Raw genomic sequence first — 12,246 nt, 5'->3', positions numbered from 1 at the left:
TAAATTGAAAATGTATTCAAGTACTAGCTTTTTTAATTTCTATTTCAATGTCTAGTTTTTACAGGACAGTTATCAAATAAACAACATAAAAAATTTATTCTTATAGGAAAATTTGTAGGATTAAATCGTTATAATGTCTAGTCACACATACAGTAAGTCGCCTCGGACAGCACGGACAGCCATTGGTCCTGACTCAAACTGTGTCCGGTCGAGTCGGATTTACCGCCACAATATGAAAGTCAGGGAATTATAGAGAGCGCACTTTGGTTTGAAATAGAAATATACAGCTTTATTAACTGTTTTAGCTTTTAATAAATGTTATTCTTATATCATAAATCAAATCGACGAAAAAAATCACATTTCAGTCCGGTACCTTTATAGTCACTTCATTCATGATCTTGTACCATTTTTTGTAATAATACGTCTGCCCATCTCACAGTAAGCTTAAGAATACCTAATATCTTTTCTTTAAGAACAGCGACTTGCGATAAAGATTCCTTTGTCATAACCAATTAAAGTTGAATAGAGAAATAAAAGGAATTAACGAAGTAAACACGCCTCACGCTGCCCGTTGGCTCGGTCAATATTAAAGTTGCAATCAAACAAACGAAGAGTCTGATTGATGATTATCCTCTCATTGTGCTCGACCGTCGAGACCGAGTCCTATTTGTTTAAAACGCCTCGTTAATTGGGACGTGCTTAGAAAATTATAAATGTGGTTAACGAATCATTAAATTTACATTGTGGGTTTGAATAAAAAATAATAATATCAACTATTATTATTTTTTATTCAAATCCTTCTATAACCATTGAAATATTGACTGACTGATTGTTATTATATTTAATACAGCTTTAATCGTGTTTTTTTTTTAGATTATAATGGAACAGTACGTTATTTGTAACAACAACAGCGAAGAATAAAAATAATAAAATAAATACAAGTTAGGCCAAAAGTCTTACCGTCTTTAACTTAACGTATACAATTTAACTAATCATAATATCAGAATGAGACATTTTTTTAACCAAACTAATGCGTGCCAGAACTGACAAAACCAGACTTCAGATTAAGTAGCTTCTAGTTGAATTCAATTATTAGTCTTATATAAACATATATATTTATTTCTAACGCTGTTTTTTTTAATATATAAATCTTATCACGTGTACGTGCTGTCCGTACCGTTGTTATATATTATTTATAATTTTGATTCTGTTATTTAAACGTGCCTGCATGCTGTTGCTAGGCAGCATCTTAGTCAAAATGTTTGCAAATTGATGACGAAAAGTTTGCATTGAATTAAAATCCACGACGACAACTTCTTCTTTGACTCGGAGTTTGTCTTTGTTGAGTAGTGGTAATCTTCGTGCGATTCTGGATTCCTCAGCTGGCCTGGATGGTATTTGGCAAGTTTGGCCATAATCTGGTCTCATCTCTGTAATCGATCGCCATTTTGCGACTGTAGTCCAGAATCTCCTTCGATACGATATTTATAATAATATACCTACTTCTATCTTTATTACTGTTGATTTGTTAATCAGATTAATTAATTGAATTTTGGTTAATAGTGATATTATTATGCCTTCTTTATTAACATATCTTAGATCAATGATCTCGTATCCACTGAGCTCATTTCTGTTCATAAGTTAACATAACGACGATGTAATCTCATGAAACGCAGCTATAATTTGAACACCGCCATCAAAAACATAATTACGCCTTAAGCTTCGTTCTTAAATATTAATTAATATCGTATTATTGATAACCCACCGCCGGCGCTCGGCGACGACGGCGACGGTAGCCATAGACTTATTAATCAGTGAACTCATTCGCGTACGTTATTCCTTGTAACTAATTGTGCTTACTAATTAGTTTGGAAACGGGTCAATATATCTGGTAAATTTTAAGGGTTATCGGTCATTAAATGCGTAGCGATAGCAGCTTTATCATTTTATTATTAGATTAAAACAGGACCACAGTGATGTGACCATCGTAACTTATGATGTTTGGATATCACCTGTCTGATTCTATCCCTTGGGCTTGTTTTTATCGGGAAATTGATTATTATCTGCTATAGAGTTCCTTTTTTCGGCGGTAAACGAGCAGGAGGCTCACCTAAAACTGACTACCACTACCCATGAATATCTGCAACACCGAAGGGCCTGCAGGTGCGTTTCCAGCTTTTAAGAAATATGTACGCTCTTTTCTATAAGGTTCCCAAGTCGTATCGGTTCGGAAAAACCGCCGGCGAAATCTGGTTCCACAGATTGTTTGTGAAAGGCAGAAATTGCCTTAGAAGTCGCGCTGTTGTGGATTTTCGGATATCTAGGTGGTGCGGGTGGAACTTGGAATTTAAACACGTTGCGGCGAAAATGCGGTAAAAGATGCATAGTGATCCCAAATCTCTATCCAAAGCCAAAGGATCCAACTCTTCGGAAAGAACTTGATCTGGATATAGTTGAGGTAGTCCCACCATAGCCACAGGTTAAGATGAACTAGCTTTATTCTATTCCTCCAGAATCACACGGATTTCCATGTAAAATTACATCATCACTATTTTCATTAAATTATATATTAGCTTGTTTTTTTATGTCAAGACAAATATCTTGTATTAGCGGTGCATAGCGTAGAGAGTAGCGGCATCGAGTGGACGGCAGTGCTTACGGTCTCGCGTCGCCGTCGACCGCCGCTCAATTGGGCGCGATGACTGTTGCCGGTTAATTGGGCGGATGTTCTATATATCTGATGTAATTGTAGTTCTTATGAGATCTGAATTAGGATGAGAAGATTCGATACGTTTAGATTCACTCCGAATAATTTATTTAGTGTAATTTAGTATCTTTTACGATCGACGTTAATCTCGTATCAAACAGTATTATAGCTTTCTATCTCCATGTGTGATTACTTATTTGAAACATGAGACGACTTAAGTATAAAATAGAATCATAAATATTTATCAATGAATATTATCTTGTATAAAATTATACTCTTTAATAATATTTATGTTATATCAATTATTTTTAAAATGTGTTGATTCTAAAATCAAGCAATCTCTTTTAAGTATCAAATTAATTTACCATCTATTAAAGCAGTTTTTTTAAATATGTAATTTGTAATAAATGTAAAAAATGTGGGTAAAAAATTATAAATTATAAATGCCTGTAAATATCCCACAGTCCTCTCCCTACTCCTCTCAATTCGAGGAAAAGGCTTAAGATTAACCTCCGGCTCATGCAGGTTTCCTCACGATGTTTTCCTTAACTGACGAACACGATATGAATTATAGACACAAATTAAACACGTGGAAATTTAATGCCGAAGTGTGTTTTTATTCTGGATTAACAACTGAGATATTTCGTCTGTAAGTTTATTTGGATTTAGTGCAATCTATAAATTTACAATAAAATTATGAACTATGCCCTCAGAAGCAACTTTACTACTTTGTTTATCCCGTGTTCGTTTGTCTGTACCATTCGTCCAATTCATTTGAAGCATTTATCACCGGACTGTACATTTCAAATGGACGAATGATTAAATATATACACAACACGCAACCACCTTCTGCAGTCGTGGGTAAATATTAAGTCGTAAATTAATTGTGGAGGCAGGTTGACGTTTTAATTAATTACTTTTAGATTGCGCTTATACTTGCTTAATTGAGCGCGATGACTGGCGCTCAGCGGGCGATGATCTAATTCGTATTGAAGGATAACCCGATGCTTGATGCATAGCTCGTCGGGAACCGCGCTGACGTGATGAACAAATGAATCGTTTAAAATTTTTAACTATCGCGAGATCAATCCCAGTTATCAAATGTGTCGCCCACTGCTGGACCACGGTCTTCTCTTCTCTCAGGAAGAAGGCTTCGTAAATACATATGTAACTTGTTTCATTTGCCCTGTGCTAGTTTTTTCACGAAGTTTTACGCCTAGTGTTAAATATTACAAGCAAAAATTGAGAACATCCATCGGAGGGCAGCCTGGGCATCCCTGCTCAGGTGGTGTACGTCCTGCATACCACTTTACGCCGATTTTAAGTGAGAGACTGGTACTTCTCCGGGCGTGCCGGCCCATTCGACTGCAATCCGATGGTATGCAATGGGAAACTACCACTTAAAAAAACATTGTCTTAATAAAACTATGATTTTTGAAAAAAAACAAAATATATTTATTGTTCGACTCAAGGTTTGTGCTTTGGGACCTCGGGATTTGAAGCCGTATAATTTAGGCACAGGACCACAACTAGGCAGGCATTTATCGCTTAGGCTTAATATTTGTATTATACAACTAAGATTATTACTGATGTATGAACTGTATAAACAAGAGTAATTTAAAAAATATATAATTGTAGTAGAACGCGAGGTCGGAGCGGTTGCCCCGTGACCGCCTCGGCCTTCGACTGCTGATCTGCAAGTTTAATTTTAACTCGAGTGTCTGGCTAATTCTTTAACCCCTTTAGCGGTTTATATATTGAAGAGAGCCGAGATGGCCCAGTGGTTAGAACGCGTGCATCTTAACCGATGATTTCGGGTTCAAACCCAGGCAGGCACCACTGAAATTTCATGTGCTTAATTTGTGTTTATAATTCATCTCGTGCTCGGTGGTGAAGGAAAACATCGTGAGGAAACCTGCATGTGTCTAATTTCAACGAAATTCAGCCACATGTGTATTCCGCCAACCCGCATTGGAGCAGCGTGGTGGAATATGCTCCAAACCTTCTCCTCAAAGGGAGAGGAGGCCTTTATCCCAGCAGTGGGACATTTACGGGCTGCTTATGTTATGTTATATTGAAGCAAAATGTATAGAAACATTATGGATATGCCAAAGCGATACGATATATCCTACATTAAGCTTTCATAGACGAGACAGACACATTATTTATTTAAAAATATATCGCCAACCTTGAGAACTATTAGGTATGTCTCTTGTGCCTGTAGTTACTGGCTCGATTGAGTTTAGTTTTATTTATACTAAATATTGCGGTCTGGCAGTAGAATACCCGGTGAGTGGTGGATTGTAACTAGACGAGCTAAATCAATTAATCGAAAAGTAAAAGCCTTTGCGAGAATTCATTATTCAGAACAAAATCTTGCACCTGCCTTACCCGGTACATTATCCCGCAACTTCTTCGACCTCCAACTCCTTCAGTACTCATCGGAACTGTTGCACAGCAATCGTCATTAGTTTTTTTATCACACTCGTAACGAATCGTTTGTAATCGTTTCTATTTCGACAGGACAGACGCATTAGGCCGTCGCGTTTCAGAGACTTGTAGAATTAAAACCGATGCCTTTTAGGCGATAGTATCTTAAAAGCATCGATTGCGGTTCGTTTTTTGTTTAGACTGAGATGAATCGATAACGCGCGAGTGTGTTTGTAGACAATGCGGTTCCGGTGCTCCGTTGTTCATTCGTTCATGTTTTATAAACGGTTAACGCAATCCCTTTGTTGCTTGAATCACGTTTGTACGAAACGAATCGTATTAACTTGCCACAAATGAGTCGATATTTCTGAACGAAACATTTTCAAAGTATAAAGGTTTAACTGTTTTTTTTTTAATACAAAGAAAACAGTCAGTAACGGTCCATCTGATGGTAAGTGGCCGTAGACAGCGGTAATGTCTGAAGAATGCGGTATCACAATTGCCCGTTGATGTAGAAAATCACTACGAGTATTCATAGACAATAGTTTATTCGTTCATTAGTTCATTTTCACAACAGAAATGAACACACACTTATGTTTTTTAATAAATAATATTTGCCTGATCGAGTAGTATATAAAGCGTAACTTTCTAAAAAAATCAACGCATACTAAACTAAACCATTGAGTTTGGTATCCCCTAGCGTTGTCGGCGCTGAATCCGCTGCTTGGCTGACTGTATCGCAAAGACGATAATAAATATTAGTAACCAATCTTTAGAGATTTAATCATGTAAATGTACTATTGAATTTAGAAACACACTACTTCGTGTTTGATTATGCTCGTGTAAATAGGTTAAATACTTTTCTTAAAAAAGCTTTAAAATAACAGTTTGTAATATGTTCTGGGACTTTTAAATGACGCGAAATATAACCCGTAGTTTTAGTAGTAACGTAGCACTGCTAACTGCTAACTATTAACAAACTGCACATAACATTTTATTCACTAAAATGATGATCACAAAAAAGCAACACGTGATTGGAAAATTTAAGCGGTTTAACAGATCCGTCAATGTTCTACTAGCTATATTTTGATTACAGGATATAAACTTTTGACAGTATATTAATTCCAGCTCCGGTGAAATAGAGCCACCCACCAGTTATATAGAGGTTACCCACTTCTGATGACAATTGTAAATAGTCCATGGCTATTTCAGAAGGCACACCATTAGGTGTTTCTTAGTTTTATTTATCACGTATTTACTTTCTAATTTTAATTATTATTTTATGTAGTCTTAGTGTTAAGTATAATATAATGTATTGATACTGATATATAATTTTGAACTGAAAGTTCCTTACACCTGTAATCTCTAGCTCGGTCTACAAGCCGCCGCTCTGGTTAACATTTCATGTCGTGGGGAGTGCGGCGACAATTCACGAGTTAATGACGGTAACTGTAATCTTAGTAAGAGTCTGTTGTTTGTAAGATAGCAGCGCTCAGGCTGCTTCCACAACTAGGTTGGTTTTCTTTGTCCCAGATTCATAAAAACTTCTAATCCGATTTAAATAAATTTCCTCGTGAATATAGTAAAAATTATAAAAACATCATACAGCTATGTAAATTATTTGTATTATAAATTTTATGATGTACATGTAGCGAAGGTCAAAACTATAACAAATTTATACAAAACTATATAAAAATACATCACATGTAAGATTTTTAGATCTCCGTAATGTATCCTTGACATTATAATATTATATATCTGCATTCTATAGATTACTTTCTGACTTTACCGTACCAGTAAAAGTACCGCTTATAAGATCAAATTTTCATTTACATTTTGTAATTGCAGCCTAGACAACAAATTACAAGTTTTTAAGAAAAATGTTAGCTTATATGGTCGATGGAAGAAGATGTATATAATACTCAGTGAAGTAAAGTCTGATATATCACTCATTGTATTGATAATACTGACCGGTATAGTATTTAATAGGTTTCGACCTCGTGTTCCGATACTGGTGATATGTTTTTCTGTTACCTGGCTACTTGTACACAAAATTTCGTGATACTCGGTTGATTGGTTGAGATGTGAAAGCGTAACGTACGAACAAACTCACCCTGCATTTATATTGTTACTTAGTATTTAAATTTTTTAATTATTTCAATAACGAGCTCACGTTACCGGGCCGGGTTAGCATTTATTAAGTAAGTGTTTTCTAATAAATCAAAATCCGATCAGATAACAGCAAGTTCGTTAAAATCCCAAAGATCTCGATTACTTCTTCATCAGTTAGTTGACCGTGAATGATATCTCAGCCAACTACCGTCACCGATAATATTCGAACTATGACAGACGATTATAAATGATCAGGGGAGCGGGCGCGGGGCGAGGGCTGAGGGGTCCAGTCTGATTGATGGTACCCCGTTATCATCCCGCCGCGGCTTCAATAACTCCAAAACTGTTTGTCTGTCTTTAATATAAAATTAATGATGTAAATACTAAACTGAGATATTTTATGAGGGAAGCTTAATGTGTAAAATGTTTAATTGTAATAAATCATTTTCATTTAATGGTTACATGTGTGCGAAAATCGATTATTTTAATGAATAGTTATAAGAATGGCAAGGGAATCATTTATGTATCGATTATACGTCGGAAAATTAAATTGAAAATATTTTATTTTATATGTTTTCAACTGTGTTTATATGTCTCTCCAATAATGTAAGTAAGCCCTGTGTAATGAGTGATGCCCGTATATCGTTGAGCTATTAAGAATTTAAATTAATGTCTATAAATAAGAAGTATCATAAAAACCAGAATTAAATAAATAAATATGTAGAGATAATGAACGCTATAAATCATGCAGTAATCCCGAGATACAAAAGAGCTAAACCTCGTAAAGTCAAGTGATAATTACGTCCGCCGTACAAGGCGATATCTGCCGCAATTTTCAGCCATCACGGAGCGTCGTAAACAACCTAGTACTTACCTATTAGGGCTTACAACAAAATAGCGAGAAAGTCTTAATATAAACAGCGCGATATACATTTTAACAAGGTTCAAGCTAATGACGAAAAGTGCCGCTGAAGAAAGTAGCGCGCCTATCCTAACTTAACTTTAGGTGATATTCAATTTTGTGTGATGTTTTTTTCCACGAGTTTTATGCGGGAAGGTTTTATATATTATTTGAGATTTTTACCTGAAATCTCGTAATTTTTGGCTCAAATAAAACAAGCCTACTTATATAATAATATATTTACAAAACTGTTGATAAATCGAAACAACAAAAGTTTGACATCATTTTTTTTCAATCGGTTATGCAGTCTAGTCGGCCATCCATAGTCACCGGAACTTTAAGAATTAATATTAAACGTCCCTTACATCACCAACGCACTACCAACAACAAATAACAACAAAACCAAGTATCGCTGTTTGGCGGTCGCGTGTGCTGAGTGAGTGCGGTCACGTATGCTCCGCCTTACAGCCGAGTGACTTAACTTAATTTGATTCAATTTTTAATCTAAGATTTGTTTAACTTTTTTCTTGAACATCAAGAGTTGGTCGAATAAAACCAAAAACTGTCGGCCCGCTATCAGACTTACACCAAAAACAAATAACGTGCTAACACTTGCCACTTTTTATCGTAAATATGTTACCTTAAGTTGAAGAATCATCCACCAACCTTAGTGTTCTTTTGTGAAAACTGTACAAAATATGTCTAGTTGAATTCAGTATTTGCACGTAGATAAACACGGATATACATGTTATCCCAAAATAAGAACACGATAGTTAATAGTCGAGTAAATTAAACTTTCAGACTTAATGATCGATATCTAAGGCGGGGCGGTAGTAATATGTTTATGATTCCGTTTGATATACACACACACTGGTGTAGAACTACGAGTAATATTTATTAATAATTTTGATTACCTCGCCGGGACAAACCGTACTGGAACATCAATATTGAACTCGCAATCACGACTTCCCGTATTAAACCTTGACATTGGACACTTATATTATAAATAAATCCCATCTAAAACGCTGTACATCGTTATCGGCTTATGACCCCTATTTTTTACTCCATAAGGTCCAAAACTTTCGTATACATTCACGTACCGTGGTTCACGTATAGGGAAATAATAAAGCCTTCGAGATGCTGCAGAGGGCAATGAAATTGGCGATAAATATGTACATCGCACATCGACTTAACTGCGCCTGCGCATACCGAAGTATATTATTATGTTCTGTCTTTCAATTTGTAAGACTTCTGTAATAAGAATTACTGACACGTCTGTTATTTTTATGGCGATAATTACTTTAAGTATATTCGTAATTGCATTTCTTCATTAACTTGGAAATTACTATTTAAGCGATTATTTTGATATTTATTTTTATGGTAAATAATAATAGTTTCTTGTTAACATCACTGTAAAGGAATTAAATATTGTAATGGACGATTTAACCAAATACGATGGTGCATGGTGTATGGTGGTAGAGCTATTGTTTAAGGCTAACTCGAAACTTAGTGCAGACCACGATCGTGAAACGCCAGAAAGTGAATAGCGATATTGATTTATGGCCAAAATGACATGTGTAATATAGCCGAATTAAAACATGTGTTGAACACACACACACAGGCTTAAAAGGGAGTGTAACCGTAATATCGAGTGAGACATGAACAGTTAGTTAAAGGAACCTTAAAGAACCACTGCACTGCTGACAGTTAACAATAGGTTTGTTGTTATGGTTTTTTGTCAAATTCAGCTACGGCGGCGATTCTCAATAGAGTCAACAGTCAACTGCTCAAGAATTTATTATTGTGTTAAAGTTTGCACAATTACAAATAATCTTTTTTTATAACAGGTAGGCGGACTGGCAATCCGGTTACCTGATGGTAAGTGGTTATCATAGCCTATAGAAATTGGCGCCGTCAGTTTGGGAATTAATATGTCATGACCCTTGTAATAATACGAAGTATTGCTGTTTAGCGGGAGAATATTTGACGAGTGGCATCATGTAAGCACTTTATGCCCGTACTCCCATAATCTCGGAAATCAGGCTCATCGGCTTACTTAGATTTCGAGGTATAATAGGGTAAACAGACAACTTTCACAATGCTGAGTCACTTTGATAATTTATTTAAAAAAAAATAATACAAATTATATAAGAGCAAGATACTATTTTTTACGCTTTGTCAGTAAATTAATTGGCCGTTTACGCTTTGCAATTTGGAGCAACAGCTCTGTAGTAGGAGTTATTGTTTGATTGGTGATAGAAATATTGCAAGATATTTGAATCAACGCACGAGGGCGTCGGGATATACTCGTAGCTTTTCGCTTAATACGTACAAAGATTTATAAATTGTCATTTCGCCCTTGGACTGCTATTGCAAAAGATAAAGTAGTACATATTCATGTCATAATTCATAAATAACCCTGAAACAAGCTGATATACAATATAATAGAAATTTATATTCAAATAAATTTAGTATTGTGACAACACCCGGAGCAGATACACGATTCACAGGTAGTATTATATAAACTAGAATGACCGACACAATTCCTCGGAACTGTCAACGTCTAGGTAACAGCAAGATGCTACTAATCCCAGCTCACTAACTTCGCCAAAATATTATCAGAGTTTGGTCAAATTGACAGTATTCAGGAAACTATAATTTATGTATTTGGCTCGTTCAGTATAAATGTGCAGACGGCAGCTAACTGGCGATTATAATATTCGTGTCTCGTTAGCGCGGCACGCACGGATCTAACGAATTCATAGAATCAGTGAGGTGCGTTTGAAAGCCGGATGTTTGATCCTTTAAAGCGCTATTGACGAATATAATAAGCTCCCAGTGAGAAATTATGTTACATCAGACGGATAGACCGCCTCGAATAACTGTTACTTGCAATTATAAGCGAGTTGAGTTATATATTAAACAACAGGATCTAATTTTGCGTTTCTATATCAACTATTGTGGTCGTTAAGCGAGTAATGTGTACGAGTTATTCATTGATATTTTCTATCTAATGATCTTCAGTTTTTTAATATAGAAACTTATGCTACTTATGCAATGATTGGCACTGTTTCTATCAATATTGTTTCGGCCACACACGATACATGGAAACATACTGCGATGCCGCTGTAAGGATTTCAACTCTTATAATAACATCTCTAAGGGAGGTTCGAGACCCTCGGACACACGGTCTGGTCCGTTCCCGCTACTGTAATATGTTAGAAAACCTTCGTGTTAAAAAATTGCACGTGTTATACAAAGTTAAGATTAGTGTTATGATGGCTCTCGGTCGAAGTGAGTGATTGTTTAGTGCGATTGTATCTTACAATTACATCCAGGACCGGATGCCGCCGATAATTAAATAGTGTTTAGAAGCGTGGGTACGCGCAAAGAGCGACGCGTGGCCCGACTCACGAGAGGGGAGACCGGAGGGTACGGAGCGACAGTGTAAGCGACATCGTATGTACATTTGTACGTTCGTTTTTTAGTTTTTAGGCGCCACTAATAGCGATATGCGATGGCGGCCTCCTCAACGTAAAGTAGGAGATGTTACAGTGAACAGGTGTGTACGCAAACACGGGTACACTCTCTATTCCTCTTACTCTCGTAATCCGTCGGCGGACTGACACGCCAGGAAAGACTTTAGGCGCAGGAGTAGCAAGAGTGTAAGCACTACCGACGTCGAACTAAAGTATGACACTGAGAATTTCTTGTTAGAAAAATGCATACGATAAGGCTTAGACAATGGACAATAATATTTTATATTTAAAGGCATCTACTGCGGCCGCGACGCGCGCACCGCCCGCTCGATCCCCTCGCTCGCACCACTGTCTAATAAAGTCGATCTTTCGTGTCGTAACACGAGCCCAATTATACGTCGGCATCAAACCCGCACTTTCTCCATTTAATAACTGGTTCACGATCGACCATCACGACACGCTACCATTTAGCCCACTTAATATTCGACCTGCTCACTGCTCACTGCTCACTGCTCACTGCCCTGGTCGATGACCCCCTCATTACCCCGAATCAGAACATACACTTTATGAAAATAAGAACCGCTGGAAGCATACGTCATGCTGTTATATCGAGGAGA

This window comes from Vanessa atalanta, chromosome 18 (assembly GCF_905147765.1).
Source record: "Vanessa atalanta chromosome 18, ilVanAtal1.2, whole genome shotgun sequence".
Classification (NCBI taxonomy): Eukaryota; Metazoa; Arthropoda; class Insecta; order Lepidoptera; family Nymphalidae; genus Vanessa; species Vanessa atalanta.
This window is presented reverse-complemented; position numbering follows the sequence as displayed.